Source organism: Somniosus microcephalus, unplaced genomic scaffold, assembly GCF_052327205.1.
Source record: "Somniosus microcephalus isolate GS21.2 unplaced genomic scaffold, FLI_Smic_1.0 scaffold58, whole genome shotgun sequence".
Lineage (NCBI taxonomy): Eukaryota > Metazoa > Chordata > Chondrichthyes > Squaliformes > Somniosidae > Somniosus > Somniosus microcephalus.
In genome coordinates, this window is record NW_028225245.1 from 210,116 (window position 1) to 237,786 (window position 27,671).

The 27,671-nt window shown below is 47.4% G+C and overlaps 1 protein-coding gene across 1 annotated transcript in view; it reads right to left on the reverse strand.

Annotated features, from left to right (window-relative positions):
• LOC147083619 (uncharacterized) overlaps positions 1-17,660 on the reverse strand; it is a 38,385-nt gene extending 20,725 nt beyond the window's left edge. Inside the window, exons 1-2 of the mRNA XM_085980158.1 lie at positions 17,580-17,660; positions 16,478-16,632 (exon numbers count right to left, since the gene is read on the reverse strand). The gene's annotated coding sequence lies outside the window, so the exon portion shown is untranslated. The remainder of the gene's footprint in view (positions 1-16,477; positions 16,633-17,579) is intronic.
• Positions 17,661-27,671: the final 10,011 nt, after the last annotated feature.

Here is a 27,671-nt window from a genome sequence, read left to right on the forward strand (position 1 = left end):
AGGCGCTTGTATAGTCTACCTACAGTCCCTGCTACACCAGAAAAGACCCTAGTAACTATAAACTACAGAGTTAAGTTTAAAGGAAACTTAAATGAAATTAAAATTCTATTTTCGGTGGTGATGATGCACGCCAGTCCCTCCGGTACCCACCGGTCATGGAAGGCCTCAAGTGTGCCGGTGGACTGTTCATGTTATTACATTGAATGTACATCACAGAAACAGGCCATTCGGCCCAACTGGTCTATGCCGGGGTTTATGCTCCACACGAGCCTCCTCCGACATATCCTCCTATGTTTATCTGGCTTCTCCTTAAATACATCTATACCATTGGCCTCAACTACTCCTTGTGGGAGCGAGTTCCACATTCTCATCACTCTCTGGGTAAAAAAGTTTCTCCTGAATTCCCTCCTGGATTTATTGGTGACTTTTATATTTAGAGCCACATAACTATGATGAGATTCTGTTAATCTGACCAGTATGTTGTTGTACATTGTCTTTTTCTGATGAATGAAACATTACTGAGCCCCTGTACCCGTGTTATGGGATGAAGTGCCAGACAAGAAAAGACACAACGTCTGGGTGTGAATCTGATAACCTCACGGACCGTATAGGTGTGATAACCAGACGGGCTTGTGGTTATAGTCTGGTCACAGATGGACTGAATTCCCTGAATTAGCAGGAGTTCAGGAGGCGGTCAACAGACGGGTCCAAACAATCCCATTTCCTGAGCGGTAACCAAGCTTGTGTATAAGAACAGGCCACTTAAGCCATTGTCAGTTGGAACAGACTCGAGAAGATCGCGCGTGAATCCACTGTACTTCTATTCTCCAGATTGAGGGAATTATCACCCGATCTGTGTTATGCAGCGCACTTAATAAAGTCTGGAGAGACAACTTGTGTTCTTGTGAGCTTGATTATCTGGTATCCGAAACCCTGGGACTCCCGATCATTAGAGTCAACCTCAGTGTGTGGAAAGGGATTCCCTGGTGTATCCCACCCGCTGACACACCAGAGTGTCCACAGTGTGACTGCGGTGGGTCGATTCCACTGTTTCCGATGCCTTTAATCACATCCAGGACTGAACCATGTTAATTCAGGCAACTGGGGCTTGTTAATGTTAAGAGCCCCCAATAACTGGGCTGGATTTAAAGATTCTTCCCTGTTCTCTCAGTACTAGTGAGCAGAGAGAAGCTGATGTTATAGAATCATAGAGCATAGTAGGATGCCTTTCGGCCCATCGTGCTGGTGCCAGCTCTCTGAAAGAGCGATGCAATTAGTCCCACTGCCCTGCAAATTTCTGCTTTTAGTATATATCCAATTCCCTTTTGACAGTTACTATTGAATAGTCACCAAGAAATCCAATAGGGAATTCAGAAGAAACTTCTTTACCCAGAGAGTGGTGAGAATGTGGAACTCGCTGCCACAGGGAGTGGTTGAAGCGAATAGTATCGATGCATTTAAGGGGAGGCTAGACAAGCATATGAGGGAGAAGGGAATCGAGGGTTATGCTGATAGATTTAGATGAGGAAAGACGGGAGGAGGCTCGAGTGGAGCATAAACACCGGCATGGACTGGTTGGGCCGAATGGCCTGTTTTTGTGCTGTATATCCGATGTAATCCTATGTCAAGTATCCCAGCTGGCTTAGCTCTAGGCACTTTAGCTCAGTGGGCAGCACTCTCACCTCGGAGTCAGAAGGTCGTGGGTTCAAGTCCCAGTCCAGAGACTTGAGCATAAAAATCTAGGCTGACACTCCAGTACTGAGGGAGTGCTGCGCTGTCAGAGGTGCCGTCTTTCAGATGAGATGTTAAACCGAGGCCCCTGTCTGCTCTTTCAGGTGGATGTAAAAGATCCCATGGCACTACATTGAAGAAGAGCAGGGGAGTTCTCCCCGGTGTCCTGGGGCCAATATTTATCCCTCAATCAACATCACTGAAATAGATTATCTGGTCATTGTCACATTGCTGTTTGTGGGAGCTTGCTGTGCGCCAATTGGCTGCCGCGTTTCCTACATTACAACAGTGACTACACTTCAGAGGTTCTTCATTGGCTGTAAAGTGCTCTGGGACATCTTGAGGTTGTGAAAGGCGCTATATAAATGCAAGTCTTTCTTTCTCAGCAAGAGGGCGAGTATCAGTGGTTGGAGGGAGTGATGCCAGTGAGTAAACTTGGTGGATGAGTCCGCCTCCCGATGATCTAAGTCCAGGCATGCTGGTGTGAGGATCTTCTCCATTATAAAAATGTTGTTAATAAAATTGATGCGCTATCAATTACTCATAAAAGACTGAGAGTTAGAAGAGTAACCAAAGGCTTTTATTAACAACAGAATGGAGGTCTGCCTCGAGTGGTCGACCGGTCCAGGATACAAGGGCTGGGGAGCAGTCACCTTTATACTAGGACCTGTGGGAGGAGTCAGCCGAGGCATGTCCAGGCATGTACACAGTGGAATACAAACAGGACAAACAGGAATACAAACAGTGGTTTACTGCAGGGAGGAGCTCAGTGTTGTCACTGGGTGGACACAGACAGATTGAAGCTAAAAGACAGAGAATGCTGAAGTTTGGAATGATAACACCCAAAGTCAGGAGATGAGCCCTTTGCCTAGATAAGGGAGGTGGTTGCTAAGCGACCTACAGACCTAATAACACTGCAAACTGCTCAGGCAGCAGACTTGTTGCAACATGTGAGGTCACGAGTGAGTTGGTGCCCAGACAACAGAGGCTTGGGCATTCCTGAGAGAGACAAACTGGTTCTGTAACCGGGAGAACAGGTGGAGGGAGTCACTCTACGTGGGACGGCTCGTCTGAGGTGTTAACACAGAGTCAGCTTGGGAATGGGATGATCAATGAATCATAGAATCATAGAAATGTACAGCACAGAAGGAGGCCATTCGGCCCATCTTGTCCATGCCGGCCGACAAAGAGCTATCCACCCTAATCCCACTTTCCAGCACTTGGTCCGCAGCCTTGTAGGTTACGGCACTTCAAGTGCATATCCAAGTACTTTTTAAATGTGATGACGGTCTCTGCCTCTACCACCCTATCTAGGCCCCTCATAATTTTATATACCTCAAATAGGTCTCTCCTCAGCCTCCTCCGTTCCAAAGAAAACAACCTCAGCCATCTCTGCTTATAGCTAAAATTCCCCAGACCAGGCAACATCCTCGTAAATCTCCTCTGCACCCCCTCTAGTGCAATCACATCCTTCCTGTAATGTGGTGACCAGAACTGCACACAGTATTCCAGCTGTGACCTAACTAGTGTTTTATACAGTTCAAGCATAACCTCCCTGCTCTTATATTCTATGCCTCGGCTAATAAAGGCAAGTATCCCGTGTGCCTTCTTAACCACCTTATCTACCTGTCCTGCTACCTTCAGGGATCTGTGGACATGCACTCCAAGGTCCCTCTGATCTTCTGCACTTCTCAGTGTCCTACCTTGCCTTGTTAGCCCTCTCTAAATGCATCACCTCACACTTCTCCAGATTGAATTCCATTTGCCACTGTTCTGCCCACCTGACCAGTCCATTGATACCTTCCTGCAGTCTGCAGCTTTCTTCTTCATTACCAACCACAATCAATGACTAGTGGATTAGAATAGTATCAAGGTGGAGCCTGTTCCCTGCAATAGTTGGAATTGTTGGGACGGCTGGAAGTCCACAGCCGAGCAGGGAGCCTCGAAACATAGAAACAGAGAAACATAGAAGATAGAAGCAGGAGTCGGCCATTCGGCCTCTCGAGCCTGCTCCGCCATTCAGTGCGATCATGGCTGATCATCCAAATTCAGTACCCGATCCCTGCTTTCTCCCCATACCCCTTGATCCCTTTAGCCTTAAGAAATATATCCAACCCCTTCTTGAATATATTTAATGAATTGGCCTCTACTGCCTTCTGTGGTAGAGAATTTCACAGGTTCACCACTCTCTGGGTGAAGAAGTTCCTCCTCATTTCTGTCCTAAACGGCCTACCCCTTATCCTTAGACTGTGACCCCTGGTTCTGGACTCCCCGACCCTTAGACTGTGACCCCTGGTTCTAGACTCTCCGACCATCGGGAACATCCTTCCTCAGATAAGGCGACCAAAACTGCACACAATACTCAAGGTGTGGTCTCACCAAGGCCCTGTACAACTGCAGCAAGACATCCTTGTTCCTGTACTCGAATCCTCTCGCTACGAAAGCCAACATACCATTTGCCTTCTTAACCGCCTGCTGCACCTGCATGCTTACCTTCAGCGACTGGTGCACAAGGACACCCAAGTCTCGTTGCACTACCCCTTCTCCCAATCTATTGCCATTCAGATAATAATCTGCCTTCCTGTTTTTGACACCAAAGTGGATAACCTCGCATTTATCCATGTTATATTGCATCTGCCGATTTCCTCACGAGTTCCTGAAAGTCTGCCTGCAGGACCTCAGCCCTTTTCCTTCCTATGTCTATGGTTCCCACATGGACTCCTGGCTGTTCAACTTCCCCCCTCAAAATGTTCTGCACCCTCTCAGTGATGTCCTTTACCCCGGCACCAGGGAAGTAACACGGCGAGCGGGACTCACGTCGAGGGTTGGAGAAACACCTGTCTAGCCCCCCTGACTATCGAATCCCCTATGACCACTAGATTTCCACACTTTGCTTTGTCCCCCAGTGCAGTCATTGCCCCACAGTGCAGTGGATGCGCTCTAGACTGCACTCTCCCCCCCGAGGTGTCGTCACCTTCACCGGGATTCAGCACTGAAATCCGGTTTGAGAGCGCCGCACTCCCAGGGGATTCCTGCACTGCCTTGCCTCCTCAAACCCTGCTGGGCGGCCACCCAGTTACAATTCCCACAAACTCTCTGTGGCTGCGGGGTGACCACCTCCTGGAACGTGCGCTCCAGGAAACTCTCAGCCCCCCGTCTGCCCGGCAGTGACTCCAGCCACTCCTCAAGCTCAGAGACCCCTGAGCTCGAGTTCCAGCCACTGGAGGCGCTGCCTGCACATGCGGTTCACCAGGACAAGTGAAGCGTCCCGGAGTTCCCGCATGGCACAGGAATTGCAGCCTTCGGTCCCATCGTTTGGCTTAAAATCTGTCTACTTAAGCTATAGATATATATGATGTGTGGTTAGTGTGCCCTTACCCCATTTATTATTTCCTGATAGGCATAACCTCACATTTCTGGTATCATCCTTGTAAATCTTCTCTGCACCCTCTCCAGTGCCTCTATATCCTTTTTATAATATGGCGACCAGAACTGTACGTAGTACTCTAAGTGTGGTCTAACCAAGGTTTGATACAGGTTTAGCATAACTTCACTACTTTTCAATTCTATCCCTCTAGAAATAAACCCTAGTGCTTGGTTTGCTTTTTTTAATGACCTTATTAACCTGCGTCACTAATTTCAGTGATTTGTGTACTTTTACTCCACGATCACTTTGCTCTTCTACCCTATTTAGATTCTTATTTCCAAGTAATATGTGACCTAATAATTTTTTCTTACCAAAATGTAATACATTTGTCGGTGTTGAAATTCATTTGCCAATTATATGCCCATTAATGTAATAAGGCGTGTTGTACAGCACGGGTTAGATACAGAGTAAAGCTCCCTCTACACTGTCCCATCAAACACTCCCAGGGCAGGTACAGCACGGGTTAGATACAGAGTAAAGCTCCCTCTACACTGTCCCATCAAACACTCCCAGGGTAGGTGCAGCACGGGTTAGATACAGAGTAAAGCTCCCTCGACACTGACACATCAAACACTCCCAGGGCAGGTACAGCACGGGTTAGATACAGAGTAAAGCTCCCTCTACACTGTCCCATCAAACACTCCCAGGGCAGGTACAGCACGGGTTAGATACAGAGTAAAGCTCCCTCTACACAGTCCCATCAAACACTCCCAGAGCAGGTACAGCACGGGTTAGAGACAGAGTAAAGCTCCCTCTACACTGTCCCCTCCATGTGACACACCATCCTGACTTGGAAGTATATCGGCCGATCCTTCATCGTCGCTGGGTCAAAATCCTGGAACTCCCTCCCGAACAGCACTGTGAGAATATCTTCACCACACGGACTGCAGCGGTTCAAGAAGGTGGCTCACCACCTTCTCAAGGGCAATTAGGGATGGGCAATAAATGCTGGCATTACCAGCGACGCCCAGATCCCATGAACAAATTTTTAAAAAACGACCTCCCTGATTTTGTCCATTTATTTTCCCTTCCTGCTCTTTCTCTTCTTGCCTTTCCTCTCCACATCTCTCTCTAATTGACTGCTACATTACATTCCTACATGACCACACGTCAGAAGTCCTGCAATTGCTGCACAGCGCTTGGAGATGTCCTGAAATTGTGAAAGGTGCTGTACATAGTCAAGATCTTTCTTTCTTCGTACTTACCTCCTCTCCTGTCTCATTTTTGAAATGTCAATGTTTCTTATCATCACTCACTTTCTCCTCAAATTCTTTTCTTCTCATTTCCTTCGTTTGTCTCTTTCTTACTTTGATCTTTAGTTTTTCTTTCCTTGGCTCTCATTTATTTCGAATGTCCTGTTTCGCTTCCCTTATTACTCTCACTATTACCTCAATGCTAATCAATCGGGGGAAACTCTCCACTGGCTGGAGTCAGACCGAGCACAAAGGAAGATGGGTGTGGTGGTTGGAGGTCAATCATCACAGCCCCAGGATATCGCTGCAGGAGTTCCTCAGGTCAGTGTCCTCGGCCCAACCATCTTCAACTGCTTCATCAATGACCTTCCCTCCATCATAAGGTCAGAAGTACGGATGTTCGCTGATGACTGCACAGTATTCAATTCCATTTGCAACTCCTCAGATAATGAAGCCGTCCATGCCCGCATGCAACAAGACCTGGACGATATTCAGGCTTGGGCTGATAAGTGGCAGGTAACATTCAAACCACACAAGTGCCGGGCAATGACTATCTCCGACAAGCGAGCATCTAACCACCTCCCCTTGACATTCAACAGCATTACCATCGCCGAATCCCCCTTCATCAACATCCTGGGGGTCACCATTGACCAGAAACTTAACTGGACCAGCCACATAAATACTGTGGTTACAAGAGCAGGTCAGAGGCTGGGTATTCTGCGGTGAGTGTCTCACCTCCTGACTCCCCAAAGCCTTTCCACCATCTACAAGGCACAAGTCAGGAGTGTGATGGAATACTCTTCACTGGTCTGAATGAGTGCAGCTCCAACAACACTCAAGAAGCTCGACACCATTCAGGATAAAGCAGCCCGCTTAATTGGCACCCCATCCACCACCTTAAACATTCACTCCCTCCACCACCAGTGCACCATGGCTGCAGTGTGTACCATCCACAAGATGCACTGCAGCAACTCGCCAAGGCTTCTTTGGCAGCACCTCCCAAACCCGCGACCTCTTCCACCTAGAAGGACAAGGGCAGCAGGTGCCTGGGAACACCTGATAGAATACATAGATCCCTGAAGGCAGCAGGACAGGTAGATAAGGTGGTTAAAAAGGCATATGGGATACTTGCCTTCATTAGCTGAGGCATAGAATATAAGGGCAGGGAGGTTATGATGGAGCTGTACAAAATGCTAGTTAGGCCACAGCTGGAATACTGTGTGCAGTTCTGGTCGCCACACTATAGGAAGGATGTGATTGCATTGCAGAGGGTGCAGAGGAGATTCACCAGGATGTTACCTGGGCTGGAGCGCTTCAGTTATGAAGAGAGACTGGACAGGCTGGGGTTGCTTTCCTTAGAGCAGAGAAGGCTGAGGGGGGACCTGATTGAGGTGTACAAAATTATGAGGGGCGTAGATAGAAAGGAACTTTTCCCTTAGTAGAGGGGTCAATAACCATGGGGCATAGTTTCAAGGTAAGGGGCAGGAGGTTTAGAGGGGATTTGAGGAAAAACTTTTTCACCCAGAGGGTGGTTGGAATCTGGAACTCACTGCCTGAAAGGTTGGTAGAGGCAGGAACCCTCACAACATTCAAGAAGCATTCAGATGAGCACTTGAAACGCCATAACATACATGGCTGCGGACAAAGTGCTGGAAAATGGGATTAGAATAGACAGGGCTTGATGGCCGGCGCGGACATGATGGGCCGAAGGGCCTCTTTCTGTGCTGTATAACACTATGACTCTATGACCACCAACTCCAAGTCAAACACCATTCTAACTTGGAAGTATATCGCCATTCCTTCATCGGCGCTGGGTCAAAGTCCTGGAACTCCCTCCCTAACAGCGCTGTGGGAGTACCTTCACCACACGGACTGCAGCGGTTCAAGAAGGTGGCTCACCACCACCTTCTCAAGGGCAATTAGGCATGGGCAATAAATGCTGGCCTTGCCAGCGACGCCCACATCCCATGAACGAATAGAAAAAAACTTCATCTCATAACACGGGTACAGGGGCTCAGTAATGTTTAATTTATCAGAAAAAGACAAAGTACAACAACATACTGGTCAGCTTAACAGAGTCTCATCATATTTATGAGGCCACAAACTTAAAATAGTCACTAATAAATCCAGTAATGAATTCAGGAGAAGTGTCTTTACCCAGAGAATGGTGAGAATGGGGAACTCGCTACCACAGGGAGTAGTTGAGGTGAACAGCACAGATGGATTTATGGGGAAGCCACATGAGGGAGAAAGGAATGGGAGGAGATGTTGATCGGGTTAATTGAAGTAGGGTGGGTGTGGGGCATAAACACCGGCATGGACCAGTTGGGCCGAATGGCCTGTTTCTGTGTTGTACATTCTATGGAACACCATGAACTGTTAAACAAAGGGAATCATCAGCACAACAGATTGAAAGATTAAACAGCAGTCCAAGAATTTATAAAACATTCATCCATTCCACGTTCATGTCACCCCAACTGTCTGCAGGGCCCTGTGCTACAGAACAGTGTGAACTCGCTGGTGTCTCTTCAGCTCCCCGGAGCTTTTAAAGCTCTTACCACAGTCAGAGCATTTAAATGGTCTCTCATCAGTGTGAACTCGCTGGTGTGCCAGCAGGTCGGATGACTGGGTGAATCCCTTCCCACACACGGAGCAGGTGAACTGCCGCTCCCCGGTGTGAACTCGCTGGTGTCCATTCAGATTCCCGGAGCTTTTAAAGCTCATCCCACAGTGAGAGCATTTAAATGGTCTCTCATCAGTGTGAACTCGCTGGTGTGCCAGCAGACTGGAGGACCAACTGAATCAGGTCCTGATGAATCGAGCGATTCTGTCTGATCTTGAAGTGATGTTTGGTCTGAGCTTCCTGTCTGTAAATGCTCCACTTCTAAAACCCTGTAAAAGGAGTGTAGAAAGGGGCAAGAGGGAGAATGTTGCCTCATGTCCCCCTTTCCCAGCCCAGGGGCAGTGAAGCTGATTTTCAGGCCCCAGCTGCTGCACAGGTTACATACGAACATACGAATTAGGAGCAGGAGTCGGCCACTCGGCCCCTCGAGCCTGCTCCGCCATTCAATAAGATCATGGCTGATCTGATTACTCCACATTCCCACCTACCCCCGATAACCTTTCACCCCCTTCCTTATCAAGAATCTATCTACCTCTGCCTTAAAAATATTCAAAGACTCTGCTTCCACCGCCCTCTGAGGAAGAGAGTTCCAAAGACTCACGACTGTCTGTGACAAAAAAATTCTCCTCATCTCTGTCTTAAATGGGCGACCCCTTATTTTTAAACCGTGACCCCTAGTTCTAGATTCTCCCACAAGAGGAAACATCCTCTCCACATCCACCCTGTCCAAACCCCTCAGGATCTTATATGTTTCAATCAAGTCACCTCTTACTCTTCTAAACTCCAGCGGATACAAGCCTAGCCTGTCCAACCTTTCCTCATAAGACAACCCGCCCATTCCAGGTATTAGTCTAGTAAACCTTCTCTGAACTGCTTCCAATGTATTTAAATCCTTCCTTAAATAAGGAGACCAATACTGTACACAGTGCTCCAGATGTGGTCTCACCAATGCCCTGTATAACTGAAGCATAACCTCCCTACTTTTGTATTCAGTTTCCCTCGCAATAAACAATAACATTCTATTAGCTTTCCTGATTACTTGCTGTACCTGAATACTAACCTTTTGCGATTCATGCATTAGGACACCCAGATCCCTCTGCATCTCAGAGCTCTGCAATCTCTCACCATTTAGATAATATGCTTCTTTTTTATTCTTCCTGCCAAAATGGACAACTTCACATTTTCCCACATTATACTCAATTTACCAGATCTTTGCCCACTCACTTAACTTATCTATATCCCTTTGTAGCCTCCTTATGTCCTCTTCACAATGTACTTTCCTACCTATCTTTGTGTCATCAGCAAATTTAGCAACCATGCCTTCAGTCCCTTCATCCATGTCATTACATAAATTGTAAAAAGTTGAGGTCCCAGCACTGATCCCTGTGGCACACCACTTGTTACATCTTGTCAACCAGAAAATGACCCATTTATGCCTACTCTCTGTTTCCTATTAGCTAGCCAATCTTCTAGCCATGCCAATATGTTACCCCCTACACCATGAGCTTTTATTTTCCGCAATAACCTTTGATGTGGCACCTTATCAAATGCCTTCTGGAAATCTAAGTACAGTACATCCACCAGTTCCCCTTTATCCACAGCACATGTTACTTCCTCAAAGAACTCCAATAAATTGGTTAAACATGATTTCCCTTTCACAAAACCATGTTGACTCTGCCTGATTACCTTGAACTTTTCCAAGTGCCCTGCTATAACGTCTTTAATAATAGCTTCTAACATCTTCCCTGTGACAGATGTTAAGCTAACTGGCCTGTAGTTTCCTGCTTTCTGTCTCCCTCCCTTTGAGTAAAGGAGTTACATTCGCTATTTTCCAATCTAATGGAACTTTCCCCGAATCTCGGGAATTTTGGAAAATTTAAACCAACGCATCAACTATCTCACTAGCCACTTCTTTTAAGACCCTAGGATGAAGTCCATCAGGACCCGGGGACTTGTCAGCCCACAGCTCCAACAATTTGCTCAGTACCACTTCCCTGGTGATTGTAATTTTCTGGAGTTCCTCCCTCCCTTCCATTTCCTGATTTACAGCTATTTCTGGGATGTTACTTGAATCCTCTATAGTGAAGACCGATGCAAAATACCTGTTCAATTCAACTGCCATCTCCTTATTTTCCATTATTAATTCCCCAGACTCACTTTCTATAGGACCAATGCTCACTTTGTTAACTCTTTTCTTTTTTAAATATCTATAGAAACTCTTACTATCAGTGTTTATATTTCTAGCTAGCTTTCTCTGGTACTCTCATTTTTCTCTCCTTATTAATCTTTTAGGTCATTCTTTGCTGTTTTTTATATTCTGTCCAATCTTCTGACCTCCCAGCCATCTTTGCACAATTATATACTTTTTCTTTAAGTCTGATACTATCTTTAACTTTTTTAGTTAACCACGGATGGTGGGTCCTCCCCTTGGAATTTTTCTTTCTTGTTGGAATGTATCTATTCTGTGTATTCTGAAATATCCCCTTAAATGTCTGCCACTGCAACTCTATTGACCTATCCCTTAACCTAATTTGCCTGTTCACTTTAGCTAGCTCTGCTTTCATGCCCTCATAATTGCCCTTATTTAAGTTTAAAATGCTAGTCTTGGACCCACTCGTCTCTCCCTCAAACTGAATGTAAAATTCAATCATATTATGATCGCTGCTACCTAGGGGTGCCTTCACTATGAAGTCATTAATTAATCCTATCTCATTGCACAATACCAGGTCTGGTTCACCAGACTGATTCCTGGGATGGGGGGATTGTCCTATGAGGAGAGATTGAGGAGACTGGGCCTATATTCCCATGAATTTTGAAGAATGAGAGGTGATGTCATTGAAACATCTACAATTCTTACAGGGCTCGACAGGGTAGATGCTGGGAGACTGTTTCCCCTGGCTGCGAAGTCTAGAACCAGGGGTCACAGTCTCAGAATAAGGGGTCGGCCATTTAGGACTGAGATGAGGAGAAATGTCTTCACTCAGAGGGTTGTGAATCTTTGGAATTCTCTGCCCCAGAGGGCTGTGGAGGCTCAGTCATTGAGTATAATCAAGGCTGAGATCGATAGATTTTTGGACTCATGGGGAATCAAGGGATATGGGGATCGGGCGGGAAGGTGGGGATGAGGTAGAAGATCAGCCATGATCTTATTGAATGGCGGAGCAGGCTCGAAGGGCCGAATGGCCTGCTCCTGCTCCTATTTCTTATGTTCTTAAGAAAGCTGTTTGCTATAGCCTGCTGCACCATGACAAATACACAGAGGATTTCAGTTACGTGGAGAGACTGGAGAAGCTGGGATTGTTCTCCTTGGAGCAGAGAAGGTGCAGCGGAGATTTAATAGAGGTGTTCAAAACAGGAAGGGTTTTCAAAGAGTAAATAGGAGCATGGGAACAGGAGGAGGCCATTCAGCCCCTCCAGCCTGTTCCACCATTCAATGAGATCATGGCCGATCTGTGTCTTAACTCCACCCACCTGCCTTGGCTCCATATCCCTTTGCTCCCTTGTCTAGCAAAAATCTATCGCTCTGGGATTTAAAATGATTAATTGAGCTGGCATCGACTGCTTTCTGTGGGAGAGGGTTCCACACTTCTACCACCCTTTGTGTGAAGAAGTGTTTCCCAACTTCTCTCCTGAATGGCCTGGCTCTGATTTTATGGTGATGTCCCCTTGTCCTCGACTCCCCCGCCGGCAGAAAAAGTTTCTCTCTATCTACTCTACCAATTCCTTTCAAAATCCTAAAATCCTCAATCACTCCTTAACCTTCTAGATTCCAGGGAACACAAGCCTAGTTTATGTAATCTCTCCCTCATAATCTAACCCTTGGAGCCCGGGTAACATTCTGGTGAATCTGCTCTGCACTCCTTCCAAGGCCAGTATATCCTTTCTGAGGTGCGGTGCCCAGAACTGTACACAGTGCTCCAGGGAGTTCCTGGGAGTTAATGTGCGTCGGTCCCTGAAGGTGGCGGGACATATTGAGAGAGTGGTTAACAAAGCATATGGGATCTTGGGCTTCATAAATAGAGGTATTGAGTACAAAAGTAGAGAAGTTATGCTGAACCTTTATAAAGCACTGGTTAGGCCACAACTGGAGTATTGCGTCCAGTTCTGGTCCACCACACTTTAGGAAGGATGCGAAGGCCCTTGAGAGGGTGGAGAGGAGATTTACCAGAATGGTTCCGGGGATGGGGGATCTTAGCTACAAGGACAGGTTGGAGAAGCTGGATTTGTTTTCATTAGAGCAAAGGAAGTTGAGGGGTGATTTGATAAGATTATGACCGGTTTGGATAGGCTAGACGGGGAAAGGCTGTTCCCACTAGTTGATGGTACAAGGACTAGGGTTTTGGGCAAGAGATACAGGGGGGGTGTGAGGGAAAACTTTTTTACGCAGCGAGTGGTGATGACCTGGAACTCGCTGCCGACGGAAGTGGTGGAAGCGGAGACACTCAATGTTTTCAAGGGGAGACTGGATAGGCACTTGAGGGAAATAAACTTGCAGGGCTACGGGGATAGAGCGGGGGGGTGGGACTGACTGGATTGTATACAGAGAGCCGGCACGGACTCGATGGGCCGAATGGCCTCCTTCTGTGCCGTTATGACCCTATCACTCTCTGGGGTCTAACCAGGGCTTTGTATAGCTGTAGCTTAAAAGGAGAAACTGTTTCCAGTGGCAGGAGGGTCGGTAACCAGAGGACACAGATATAAGGTCATTGACAAAAGAACCAGAGGCGAGGTGAGGAGAATTTTATTGACGCAGCGAGTTGTTGTGATCTGGAATGCGCTGCCTGAAAGGGCGGTGGAAGCAGAGTCAATAATAACGTTCACTGGGGAATTGGATAAATACTTGAAGGGGAAACATTTTCAGGGCTATGGGGAAAGAGCAGGGGGAGTGGGACTAAATGGAGAGCTCGTTCAAAGAGCCGGCACAGGCACGATGGGCTGAATGGCCTCCTTCTGTGCTGTATGATTCTAGGAGCCACTCCTAGAGTGGAGTGGTGCCCGCAGGGATCGCTTGGCAGGAAATTGGGAGGAGGTGGTTCACACGCAGACAGCACCTGATTTCGAGACGCTGTCCTTTTAAAATTGGTCCTCCACAGGCAAGGAGTGACTCGGTCCCTTTAATGAAAATCACATTGAAAAGGAGAGTCCCTGTCCCTTTAAGAGCCCTCTGCCCACCACTCCCGCCCTTTTCGTAAAGTCTTTGAAATTAATAATAAAAGTTCATGCAGAAAAAATGTGAGTGTGTGTCTGACTGTATTTTAGTGAGTATCTGTGTCTGTGTGTCTGTCTGACTGTATGTGTGTGTGTCTGTGTAGAATAGCATCATAGAATGATACAGCACAGAAGGAGGCCATTCGGCCCATCGTGCCTGTGCCGGCTCTTTGAAAGAGCGATCCAATTAATCCCACTCCCCCTGCTCTTTCCCCAAAGCCCTGTAAATGTTTTCCCTTCAAGTATTTACCTCAATCTCTTTTGAATTATAATATCGAATCTGCTTCCACCGCCCTTTCAGGCAGCGCATTCCAGATCACAACAACTTAGTGTAAAAATCTGTTTCCTCATCTCACCTCTGGTTCTTTTGCCAATCGCCTTAAATCTGGTTTCTGTCCCTTCAGCCATTGGAAACAGTTTCTCCTTATTTACTCTCTCAAAATCCATCCTGATTTTGAACAACTCTATCAAATCTCCTCTTAATCTTCTTTGCTTAAGGAGAACAACCCCAGCTTCTCCCGTCTCTCCACGTAACTCAAGTCCCTCATCCCTGGTCCCATTCTCGTAAATTTCTTCTGCACCCTCTCTAAGGCCTTGACATCCTTCCTAAAGTGTGGTGCCCAGCGGAAGCCTAGCCAGTGTTTTATAAAGGCTTAGCATAACCTGCTTGCTTTTGTACTCTATTCCTCTATTAATAAAGTCAAGGATCCTGTATGCTTTTTTAACAGCCTTCTCAACTTGTCCTGCCACCTTCTAAGATTTGTGTACATACACCCCGAGGCCTCTCTGTTCCTGCACCCTCTTTAAAACTGGACCATTTGGTTTATATTGCCTCTCCTCATTCTTCCTACCAAAATGAATCACTTCACACTTCTCTACATTAAATTTAATCTGCCACGTTTCTGCCCATTTCACCAGTCTGGCTATGTCCTCCTGAAGTCTGTTACTATCCTCATTGTTTGCTACATTTCTGAGTTTCGTGTCATCTGTAAATTTTGAAATTTTGCCCTGGATCCCCAAGTCCAGGTCATTGATATATATCAAAAAAAGCAGTGGTCCGAATCAATGTTTACGTTAAGTTGCGCGGCCACGCAGCGGTCTGGAGGTCCCGCGCAGCCGGCTCACCGTCCTATAAATGGAATAAACGCGCATGCGCGGAAATTTGAATGGGCCGTGCAGCCCGTTAAAGGGGCCACGCACCTCAAAAAAAAAGAGGGAACATTGATCCTAATACCGACCCCTGGGGAACATCACTGTTTACCTCCCGCCAGTCTGAAAAGCAACCGTTCACCACTACTCTCTGCTTTCTGTCAATTCAATTCAATTCAAATTGCTTTATTGGCATGACAAGGTACATCTTATGTTGCCAAAGCATCGAAAAATATTCATGGTTGTACACAAAAATACAGATCTATCCATAGTGTATAAACAGATATATCCCTGAGTGTATAAATATACATTCATATAATTTGTATATACTCTTTTCTTATATTTAGTGGTTGTCCCTGTTTATGGCAAGCTGTAACATAGTGTGCCGCTAAGGTTACACAATTTCTCTCTTCCCCTAGTAGGCATGGGAGTTTTTGGTCGTCATTCAAATTTCTGAATTCCGGGCATATTTTTGTGAATTTTGGGTAGAAATTCTCCCTTATGCCCTGATATTTTCTACAAGCTGTGAGGAAGTGCATCTCTGTCTCCACCACTCCCTGACTGCAGTGAGAGCATATCCTGTCCTCTCTTGGTAGCCGGGTCTGCCCGTGTCTACCTTTTTCGATCGCCAGGCTATGTTCACTAAGTCTGTACATTGTCAAGGTTTTTCTCAGTTTGCTATCCTTTACCATGGTCAGTTAATCAGCCATGTTGTATTGTCTGTTTAGGGCCAAGTAGCAATCGAGTTTGTTTTGGGTTTTTGTTGTTTCTGCCCAATATGACAGCTATTTTTCCTCTTGCTTAGCGACGATTCCCTTGGCAGAGAATTGGGAGGGGGCGAGTGCAAACAGCACCTGATTTCTCGCCAAGCACTCACGGGAGCAGGGGATTTGCTCTCATTTAAATGTCAGTCTCTTAAATATACATTATTATAAAAAGGGAGATGCTGTCCCTTTAAAATCGGTCATCCACGGGGACGCGGTCCCTTTAATGAAAATCTCATAGAAAAAGAGAGCGCCTGTCCCTTTAAGAGAACCCCCACCACGTCCATATTTCTCTTAATAAAGTGCTTGAAATTAATAATTAAAAACACAGAAAATTAATATTAAAAAAATTAATTCAGGGAGAAAAAATATTTTTACTCACATTTGCTCCACAGCGTTCCTTGTTTCTGTTTCATCAATTTAAAAACAAACTGCTTTTTTTACGATCAGCCATGATCGCATTGAATGGCGGAGCAGGCTCGAAGGGCCGAATGGCCTAATCCTGCTCCTATCTTCAATGTTTAAAACAAGTATCTTCTGTAAAATAAAATTAGTTTGAGCTGTAAGAGGAACATAAAAAATAAACTTTCCCAGGATCACAGATTCTAACCAGGCCAAAATAACAACAGAGAATGCTGGAAAAACTCAGCAGGTCAGGCAACATCCGTGGAGAGAAATTTACAAAATGGCGGCGGGCCAATACCAGGTCCCGCCTCCTCCTTCGCCACGATTGGTTGGAGGACCAAAGCCCCTGGGTCGGTGCTCCAGGCTCCGCCTCCCCTCGCTCATTGGTGGAGAGCTCAGTGTCAGTCAGTGCACGCCGGCGACGTCGTGACGTTGCAGGGTGGGCAGTTGGAGCAGGCGGGACATTAAATCAATTTAAATTAAATCTCCCGTCAGCCTCTTCTGTCCCAATCAGCCGGCGCAAGTCCCGCCCCTCGGGCTCCCCGATTGGTTGGAGGACCCGCCGCCGGCTCGCTCCTCCAGACCCGCCCCGCTCGCTCCCTATTGGTCGGAAGCTCCCGTCAATCAGGCCCTGGGCCCGGGTCCTATCTTCTATGTACTTTCAGTGATGACTTTTAGAAACGGTTTTACAGGAAATTAGAAGAGGAGGGGAGAGATTTTAAGACACTCGGTCGCTTTGTGACTCCAAAGTTGCAGCTGACCCCGCGCATGCGCCCCATGGCCCCGCCCTCTCCTGCTCCACAGGCGCCCGGCCCGCACCGCGCATGCTCAACACCCCCCCCCCTGGGCCCCTGTCAATCATCCTCCCCCTCTAAACAGGCCCCGCCCCCTCCCACTACGCCGCATGCGCTGCCGGGCCCCACTACCGCGCCTGCGCAGGGCCTCGGATTCTGGGGAAGGCCCGGGCAACTGCGAGAGTCCGGATCACCGGCGGAAAGTGAGTTTTATCAGGGTTTTTTTTAATATAGCGGAGAGAAGCGCGGGCGGGGAGATAAATAAAAAGAAATTGCAAACCGCACCGTCCCAGCACCCTCCTGGCACCGAGCGGAGCGAATTGAGCGGCCGCAGCCTCTTGTCTTCTGCAGGGAGCCGGACTGGGGCACGTCATCAACGCCACGGCGGTGACTGACGGGAGCTCCGACCAATAGGGAGAGAGCGGGCGGAGCTCGGAGGACTGAGGAGGCGGTGGGTCCTCCAACCAATCAGGGTGCCCGAGGGGCGGGACTTCCGCCGCCTGCTTCTCCCGCTGTTGAGACAAGTAGAATGCAGCAGAGGGCGCTCTTTTGAGTTTGGGGCTCAGGCCTGTTAGTGGAGCAGTGCAGAGGGAACTTTACTCTGCACTGGGCTTTACTCCCTCAGCACTGCACTGGAGGGGCAGCACAGAGTTTTAGACTCGAGTCTCTGGAGTGGGACTTCAACCCACAACCTTCTGACTCAGAGGAGAGAGTGCTGCCGCCTGAGCCACGGCTGACACTCTGTATCTAACCCGTGCTGTACCTGCCCTGGGAGTGTTTGATGGGACAGTGTAGAGCGAGCTTTACTCTGTATCTAACCCGTGCTGTACCTGCCCTGGGAGTGTTTGATGGGACAGTGCAGAGCGAGCTTTACTCTGTATCTAACCCGTGCTGTACCTGCCCTGGGAGTGTTTGATGGGACAGTGCAGAGCGAGCTTTACTCTGTATCTAACCCGTGCTGTACCTGCCCTGGGAGTGTTTGATGGGGCAGTGTAGAGGGAGTTTTACTCTGTATCTAACCCGTGCTGTATAGGGGGCATTGGGGGGGGGAGGAGCTAAAGACAATTAAAATCACTAAGGAGATGGTACTCAGTAAAATAATGGGACTTAAGGCGGATAAGTCCCCCGGACCTGATGGCCTACATCCTAGGGTCTTGAGAGATGTGGCGGTAGGGATTGTGGATGCATTGGTGATTATTTTCCAGAACTCCCTGGACTCAGGAAAGGTCCCGGCATATTGGAAAACTGCTAATGTAACACCCTTATTTAAGAAGGGAAGTAGACAAAAAGCTCGAAACTATAGAGCAGTTAGCCTAACATCTGTGGTTGGCAAAATGTTGGAGTCCATTATTAAGGAAACCGTAACAGAGCATTTGGATAAACATAATTTAATAGGACAGAGTCAGCATGGTTTTATGAAGGGGAAGTCATGTTTGACAAATTTGCTCGAATTCTTTGAGGATGTAACATACAGGGTGGATAAAGGGGAACCAGTGGATGTAGTGTATTTGGACTTCCAAAAGGCATTTGACAAGGTTCCACACAAAAGATTACTGATCAAGATAAGAAATCACGGGATTGGGGGTAATATACTGGCATGGGTGGAAGATTGCCTATCTAACAGAAAACAAAGAGTTGGGATAAATGGTTCATTCTCGGGCTGGCAATCAGTAACTAGTGGTGTTCCGCAGGGGTCAGTGCTGGGACCCCAACTCTTTACAATCTATATTAACGATTTGGAGGAAGGGACCGAGTGCAACATATCCAAGTTTGCCGACGATACAAAGATGGGAGGGAAAGCAGTGAGTGAGGAGGACATAAAAAACCTGCAAAAGGACATAGACAGGCTAAGTGAGTGGGCAGAGATTTGGCAGATGCAATATAATGTTGGAAAGTGTGAGGTTATGCACTTTGGCAGAAAAAATCAAAGAGCAAGTTATTATCTAAATGGAGAGAAACTACAAAGTGCTACAGTACAAAGGGATCTGGGGGTCCTGGTGCATGAAACACAAAAAGTTAGTATGCAGGTGCAGCAGGTGATCAGGAAGGCCAATGGAATCTTGGCTTTTATTGTGAGGGGGATGGAGTATAAAAACAGGGAAGTCTTGCTTCAGTTATACAGGGTATTGGTGAGGCCACACCTGGAATACTGCGTGCAGTTTTGGTTTCCATATTTAAGAAAAGATATACTTGCTCTCGAGGCAGTTCAGAGAAGGTTCACTCGGTTGATTCCGGAGATGAGGGGGTTGACGTATGAGGAAAGGTTGAGTAGGTTGGGACTCTACTCATTGGAGTTCAGAAGAATGAGAGGCGATCTTATCAAAACATATAAGATTGTGAGGGGGCTTGATCGGGTGGATGCCGGGGAGGATGTTTCCACTGATGGGTGAGACTAGAACTAGGGGGCATAATCTTAGAATAAGGGGCTGCCCTTTCAAAACTGAGATGAGGAGAAACTTCTTCACTCAGAGGGTGGTAAATCTATGGAATTTGCTACCCCAGAGAGCTGTGGAAGCTGCAACATTAAATAAATTTAAAATCGAGATAGACAGTTTCCTAGCAGATAAGGGAATTAGGGGTTACGGGGAGAGGGCAGGGAAGTGGACGTGAGTCTAGATTCAGATCAGCCATGATCCTATTGAATGGCGGAGCAGGCCCGAGGGGCTGAATGGCCTACTCCTGCTCCTACTTCTTATGTTCTTATGTTTTTATGTACCTGCCCTCAGGAGCAAATTTGGCTAGGGTAAATAAAATCAGAGAGTTAAATGCATGGCTCAAAGACTGGTGTGGGAGAAATGGGTTTTGCTTCTTGGGACACTGGCATCAGTACTGGGACAGGAGAGAGCTGTTCCGTTGGGACGGACTTCACTTGGCCAGTGCTGGGACTAGAATCCTGGTGAATCGAATAACTAGGGCTGTAGAGAGGGCTTTAAACTAATTAGTGTGGGGGGGGGAGGTTTCAAGAGAGCGAAAAATAAAAATGTCAGCGGAGAAGGCAATAGAGCAAGGTAGCAGTGGGGGAATTAAGAACCAGGGCGTATCAGGAAGGGACAGAATATATCAAGATAAAGGTAAAGTAGTAAAGGGGGTAAAAGCAGGAATAAATTGTCACAAAACATATTTAAAAGTTCTTTATCTGAATGCACGCAGCATTCGTAACAAAATAGACGAGTTGACGGTACAAATAACTACACATGGGTATGATCTGGTGGCTATTGCGGACACATGGCTGCAGGGTGACCATGACTGGGAACTAAACATCCAGGGGTATTTGACTATTAGGAAGGACAGACAGGAAGGAAAAGGAGGTGGGGTGGCTGTGTTAATAAAGGATGGAATCACTGCAATAGTGAGAAATGATATTGGGTCAAAGGATCAGGATAGTGAAATGGTTTGGGCGGAAATAAGGAATAATAAGGGGAAAAAGTCACCAGTGGGCGTAGTCTATAGGCCTCCTAACAGTTGCAACTCTATTGGTCGGAGTATAAATCAGGAAATAGTTGGGGCTTGTAATAAGGGAACAGCTATAATCATGGGAGATTTTAACTTTCATATTGACTGGACAAATCAAATTGAGCAGGGCAGCCTTGAGGAAGAGTTCATAGAGTGCATTAGGGATGGGTTCCTTGAGCAGTATGTTACTGAACCAACCAGGGGGCAGGCAATCTTAGATCTGGTCCTGTGTAATGAGACAGGATTAATAAAAAATGTCCTAGTAAAGGATTGTAAGAAGTCACACAACACTAGGTTATAGTCCCAACAGTTTTATTTGAAATCACAAGCTTTCGGAGCGCTGCTCCTTCGTCAGGTGAAGTGGAGAGATGCATAAAGTCACAGCTTATATAGTCAGAGAATAATGTCAGATGATTACAGGTAAACTTTCTAACTGCCAGTTATTTCTGGTGGGCTGGGGCCCGATTGTGACGTCATCAGAGGAAGCGGCCCAATCAGGTGGATGGAGGCAGGCCCGGCCTGTGACTGACGGGAGCTCTGACCAATAGGACGAGGGCTGAGATGGGAGGACTGAACTGGGTGGCCTGGCCCTCCAACCAATGGCGGTGCGGCAAGGGGGCGGGGTGGGGCCTCCTCTCCAGCTCAGGTGCGCTGGGGCCGATTGTGACGCGCTGTCCCCAGGTGAGAGCAGCTCAGTCAGCACAGAGCTGGGGCTGGAATCTGGGAGAGGGGCCGCAGGCAGCGGGCCTGGCAAAGGGGCACAAGCTTCACAATACAAGCTGCTTTCAAATGCACAATTGTTTCCTACAGACAGCCTTGGTCACTCTGCAAAAAAAACTGTTTAACAATTCATCATAACTCCCCTGCTTTAGGAGAGGCGTAGAGTGCAAAATCAAGAAAGTTATGATGAAACTGTGTAAAAGACTGGAGTCAGCTGTGGCTCAGTGGATAGCAGAGTCAGAAGGTTGTGGGTTCAAATCCCGCTCCAGGGACTTGAGCATATAAGGCGAGGCTGACACTCCAGTGTGGTGCTGAGGGAGCGCCGCACTGTCAGAGGGGCAGTACTGAGGGAGTGCCGCACTGTCGGAGGGGCATTACTGAGGGAGCTCCGCACTGTTGGAGGGGCAGTACTGAGGGAGTGCCGCACTGTCGGAGGGGCATTACTGAGGGAGCTCCGCACTGTCGGAGGGGCAGTACTCAGGGAGCGCCGCACTGTCGGAGGGGCAGTACTGAGGGAGCGCCGCACTGTCGGAGGGGCAGTACTGAGGGAGCACCGCATTGTCGGAGGGGCGGTGCTGAGGGAACGCTGCTCCATCGGAGGGGCAGTACTGAGGGAGTGCTGCACTGTCGGAGGGGCAGTGCTGCGGGAGAGCCGCATTGTCGGAGGGGCAGTAATGAAGGAGCGCTGCACTGTCGGAGGTGCCGTCCTACGGATGAGACGGTAAACCGAGGCCCCCGTCTGCCCCCTCAGGTGGATGTAAAAGATCCTGTGGTGCTATTTCGAATAAGTTATCCCCGGTGTTTTGAGCCCAATATTTATCCCTCAATCAACATGACGAAAAAGCAGATTATCTGGTCATTATCACATTGCTGTTTGTGGGAGCTTGCTGTGCACAAATTGGCTGCCACGTTTCCCACATTACAACAGTGACTATACTTCAAAAGTACTTCATTGGCTGTAAAGCGCTTTGGGACGTCCGGTGGTCGTGAAAGGCAGTTAAGAAGGCAAATGGTATGCTGGCCTTCATTACAAGAGGATTTGAGTACAGGAGTAAAGAAGTCTTACTCCAATTATATCTTCTTCTTTCTTCTTAGGCAGTCCCTCGGAACCGAGGATGACTTGCTTCCACATTAAAAATGAGTTCTCGGGTGTAAGGGTAAATCGGGAGAGCTTCTTCTCCCCGAGACGGACCCTCTGATATAAAGGGTCGACTGGATCCATGTTTACCTGTAATTTAAACAGAGGTCTGGTCGTCTTCCGAGCTCTTTCCCCTAGAGGAGAGGGTAGAATGGGGGTCTTTAGTGTTAAATGGTTTCACCTGGGTCCATTGCTTCCATCGCATACCCATCGGTTCCTGTAGACAAACACACGTATCACTTGTCATTAATACAGTACATGGCCCCATCCAACGGGCCCCATTCCCTTTCTTCCGATAACTTGCGTCATTACTTGTTGACCGATTCTGGGCAACTCCTCTGGTTTAAGTCCAGCATTCTGCCTTTCTAGATCTTTAATCTGTTGTTGGTTCCTTACTACTTTATTTAGCGCTTGTACCTCCTGATTTAGTTGTACTAAGTATCGCCTTAATCTATCTTGCACTGGTCCTGGTCTTAAATACATACTTTAGTTCTGTCTTCACAAAGGAGGACACAAATAACCTCCCAGAGATGTCGGGGAACATAGGGTCTGATGAAAGGGAGGAACTGAATGAAATTAGTATCTGTAGGGAAATGGTGTTAGGGAAATTGATGGGATTGAAGGCTGATAAATCCCCAGGGCCTGATAATCTACATCCTAGGGTACTTAAGGAAGTGGCCCTAGAAATAGTAGATGCATTGCTGGTCCTCTTCCAAAATTCGATAGACTCTGGAACAGTACCCATGGATTGGCAGGTAGCTAATGTTACCCCACTGTTCAAAAAGGGGTAGAGAGAAAATGGGGAATTATAGACCGGTAAGCCTGACATCGGTAGTGGGGAAAATGCTAGAGTCCATTTTAAAGGATGTAATAGCAGAGCACTTGGAAAAAAGTGACAGGATCAGACAAAGTCAACATGGAGGGTCCCTAAACTTACATAGAAACATAGAAGATAGGAGCAGGAGTAGGCCATTTGGCCCCTCGAGCCTGCTCCGCCATTCAATGTTCAAGTTTCTGGAGTGGGACTTGAACCCACAACTTTGTGCCTCAGAGGCGAGAGTGCTACCCACTGAGCCACTGGCTGACACTAAAGAACAAGCAGTCCTGACGAACGGTCATCAACCTGAATCATTAACTCTGTTTCTCTCTCCACAGATGCTGCCTGACCTGCTGAGTATTTCCAGCATTTTCTGTTTTTATTGAAGAAACGAGGGAGTGATTGCTGACAGGAGGAATGTTGGGTCGTCCTGCACATGCGCACCTCCTTGGCGGCTGAGGCGAAACACCGACTCGCCCCCACCTGAGCCGCTCATGCGTACCAGATGTTGCGGCTCCGCATGCGCGCCCGATGTTCCAACCGCGGGGTTTTGTGCGCTGAGCATGCGCGTTGTGGACTGATCGGGACGGGCGATTATGGAGCAGGAGGGAGAGCGTGGGGGCCATGAGCACATGCACGGGACTCGGAGTCAACAGAGTGCTTTCTGGAGCGTTTGGGCTTGTGGGTATTACAGCCGCCATTACTGCTGATCCTTTCAACCAACCTGTGCAGCAGCTGGGGCCTGAAAATCAGCTTCACTGCCCCTAGGTTCGGAAAGGGGAAAATTAAACAACAGTTTGCCTCTGATCCTTTTCTGATCTCAATTTACAGGGTTATAGAAGTGGAGCAGTTACAGGCGGGAAGCTCAGACCAAACATTACGTCAACATCTGACAGAGTCGCTGGATTCATCAGGACCTGAATATCATCGGCCTTTGCACATGGAAGGAGAAAGCAGCGATCGCAGCGATGACAAACCGCACATGTGTTCGGTGTGTGGACGAGGATTCAGCCGATCGCCTGACCTGGCGAGACACATACACCGTCACACCGGGGAGAAACCGGGTAAAGGTGGGGACGGTGGGAAGGGATTCAGTTCCCCGTCTACGTTGGAAGTTCAACGGCGCAGTCACACCAGGGACAGTCCGTTCACCTGCTCCGTGTGTGGAAAGGGATTTGTTTGTTCATCCCACCTGCAAATACACCAGCGAGTTCACACTGGGGAGAGACCATTTCAGTGTTCTAACTGTGGGAAGAGCTTTAAAAGCTCCGGGGAGCTGAAGGGACACCAGCTTGTTCACACTGATGAGAGACCATTTCAGTGTTCTGACTGTGGGAAGAGCTTTAAAAGCTCCGGGGAGCTGAAGGGACACCAGCTTGTTCACACTGATGAGAGACCATTTCAGTGTCCTAACTGTGGGAAGAGCTTTAAAATCCCCCGGGAGCTCAAGCTACACCAGCTTGTTCACACTGATGAGAGACCGTTTAAATGTTCTGACTGTGGGAAGAGTTTTAAAAGCTCCGGGAGTCTGAAGGGACACCAGCTTGTTCACACTGATGAGAGACCATTCACCTGCTCCGAATGTGGGAAGGGATTCACTCAGTCATCCAACCTCCTGTCACACCAGCGAGTTCACACTGGGGAGAGACCGTTCACCTGCTCCATGTGTGGGAAGGGATTCACTCATTCATCCAACCTCCTGTCACACCAGCGAGTTCACACTGGGGAGAGACCGTTCACCTGCTCCATGTGTGGGAAGGGATTCACTCATTCATCCACCATGCAGACACACCAGCTTGTTCACACTGACGAGAAACCCTTTAAATGTTCTGACTGTGGGAAGAGTTTTAAAAGCTCCGGGGAGCTCAAGCGACACCGGCTCCTCCACACTGGAGAGAGGCCATTCACCTGCTCCGTGTGTGGGAAGGGATTCACTCTGTCATCCACCCTCCTGTCACACCAGCGTGTTCACACTGACAAGAGATCCTTTAAATGTTCTGACTGTGGGAAGGGCTTTAAAAGCTCCGGGGATCTGAAGGAACACCAGCGAGTTCACACTGACGAGAGACCGTTTCAGTGTTCTGACTGTGGGAAGAGCTTTAAAAGCTCCGGGGATCTGAAGGAACACCAGCGAGTTCACACGGACGAGAGACCATTTCAGTGTCCTAACTGTGGGAAGAGCTTTAAAGGCTCCAAGGATCTGAAGGAACACCAGCGAGTTCACACTGACGAGAGACCCTTTTAAATGTTCTGACTGTGGGAAGAGCTTTAAAAGCTCTACGAGCCTTAAGAGACACCAGCGTGTTCACACTGATCATCGAATCTAACAGCACAGAAGGAGGTGATTCGGCCCATCCTGTCTGTGCCGGCTCTTTGAAAGAGCTGTCCAATTTAGTCCCAAACCCCAGCTTTATCCCCAGAACTCTGCAAACTAGTCCTCTTCAAGTACGTGTACAATTACCATTTGAAAGTTCCTGTGGAACCTGATTCCAGCATCCTTTCAGATGGTGCGTTCCAGATCTTAACAACCCTCTGTGTGAAAACAATTCTCCTCATTCCCCTCTAGTTCTTTTAGCAACTATTTTAAAGCTGTGACCTTTGGTTACCGACCCACTTGCCAGAGTGAACAGTTTCTCCCCACTTGCTCGATCAAAACCCCTCATTATTTTGAACACCTCTATTAGGTCTCCTCTTAACCTTCTCTGCTCTAAGGGGAACAATCCCAGCTTCTCCAATCTCTCCACATAACTGAAGTCCCTCATCCCTGGTACCATCCTGGTCAACCTCCTCTGTACCCTCTCCAAGGCCTTGACATCCTTCCTAAAGTGTGGTGCCCAGAACTGTACACAAGACTCCAGCTGAGGCCAAAACCCTGCAGCTGCACAAAACCCTGGTTAGACCACACCTGGAGTACTGTGAGCAGTTCTGGGCATCACACCTTAGGAAGGATATATTGGCCTTGCAGGGAGTGCAGCGTAGGTTTACCAGAATGATACCCGGACTCCAAGGGTTAAGTTACGAGGAGAGATTATATAAATTAGTGTTGTAGTCCCTAGAATTTAGAAGTTAAGGTGTGATCTGATCGAAGTTTTCAGGATATTAAGGGGAACAGATATGGTGGATAGAGAGAAACTATTTCCGCTGGTTGGGGATTCTAGGGCTGGGGGCATAGTCTAAAAATTAGAGCCAGACCTTTCAGGAGTGAAATTAGGAAACACTTCTACACACAAAGGGTGGTAGAAGTTTGGAACTTCCTTCCACGAATGGCAATTGATGCGAGATCAATTGTTAATTTTAAATCTGAGATTGATAGGTTTTTGTTACCCAAAGGTATTAAGGGAGATGGGCCAAAGGCGGGTGTATGGAGTTAGATCACAGATCAGCCATGATCTCATTGAATGGTGGGACAGGCTCGAGGAGCTGAATGACCTCCTCCTGTCCTATGTTCCTCACTAGTGATTTGTAAAGGTTTAGTGTAACTTCCTTGTTTTTGTATTCAATGGCACTATTTGCAAAGCCAAGTATCCCACACACTTTCTGAACCGTCTCACCAACTTGCTGGGCACTTTCAAAGATTTGTGAATATGGACCCCCTGGTCCCTCTGCTCTTGCACCCCCTCAAAATAGTCCCATTTAGATTATACGGCCTCTCCCTGTTGTTTCTCCCAAAGTGCATCACTTCACACTTATCCTCATTTAATTTCATCTGCCTTGTGTCTGCTCATTTCACAGTCTGTCTCTGTCCTTCTGAAGTCTGCTACTACTATGCTCACTATGTACTGGCCGTGCTAGACGTGCTCCTATCTAGTTATCCAGCAAGTTAAACACTTATTCAAAATAATTCTTCGTGAAGCCGTTTGCTGTTTGAAGCCTTTACTTGAACAATTTTGTGAAATTGTAAACAAAGATAAAGTATGTTTTGTACATAAACTGAGTACCATACATTCGATATTACATAAGATATAAACATATTTACAACAGTAGAATAGACTAATTGTATAACTAACTAACATTTGGACTCACTTCTGTAACCATCAAATATTAACCTTTTATAAACATAGTATTATCAAAATACTACTCTGACAACATTGCTATTATGCTAAGAAACAAAGATACAGATATTGCGCTTGGCCTAACATGAAATCAGATTACATTGGATTGTGAAACCCTTATGGAATCCTCCATTACTGCCAGGTTCTTCCTGGAATTCTACTTCCTGTGTTACACAGGAAGAAAGGTATGAAGGTCA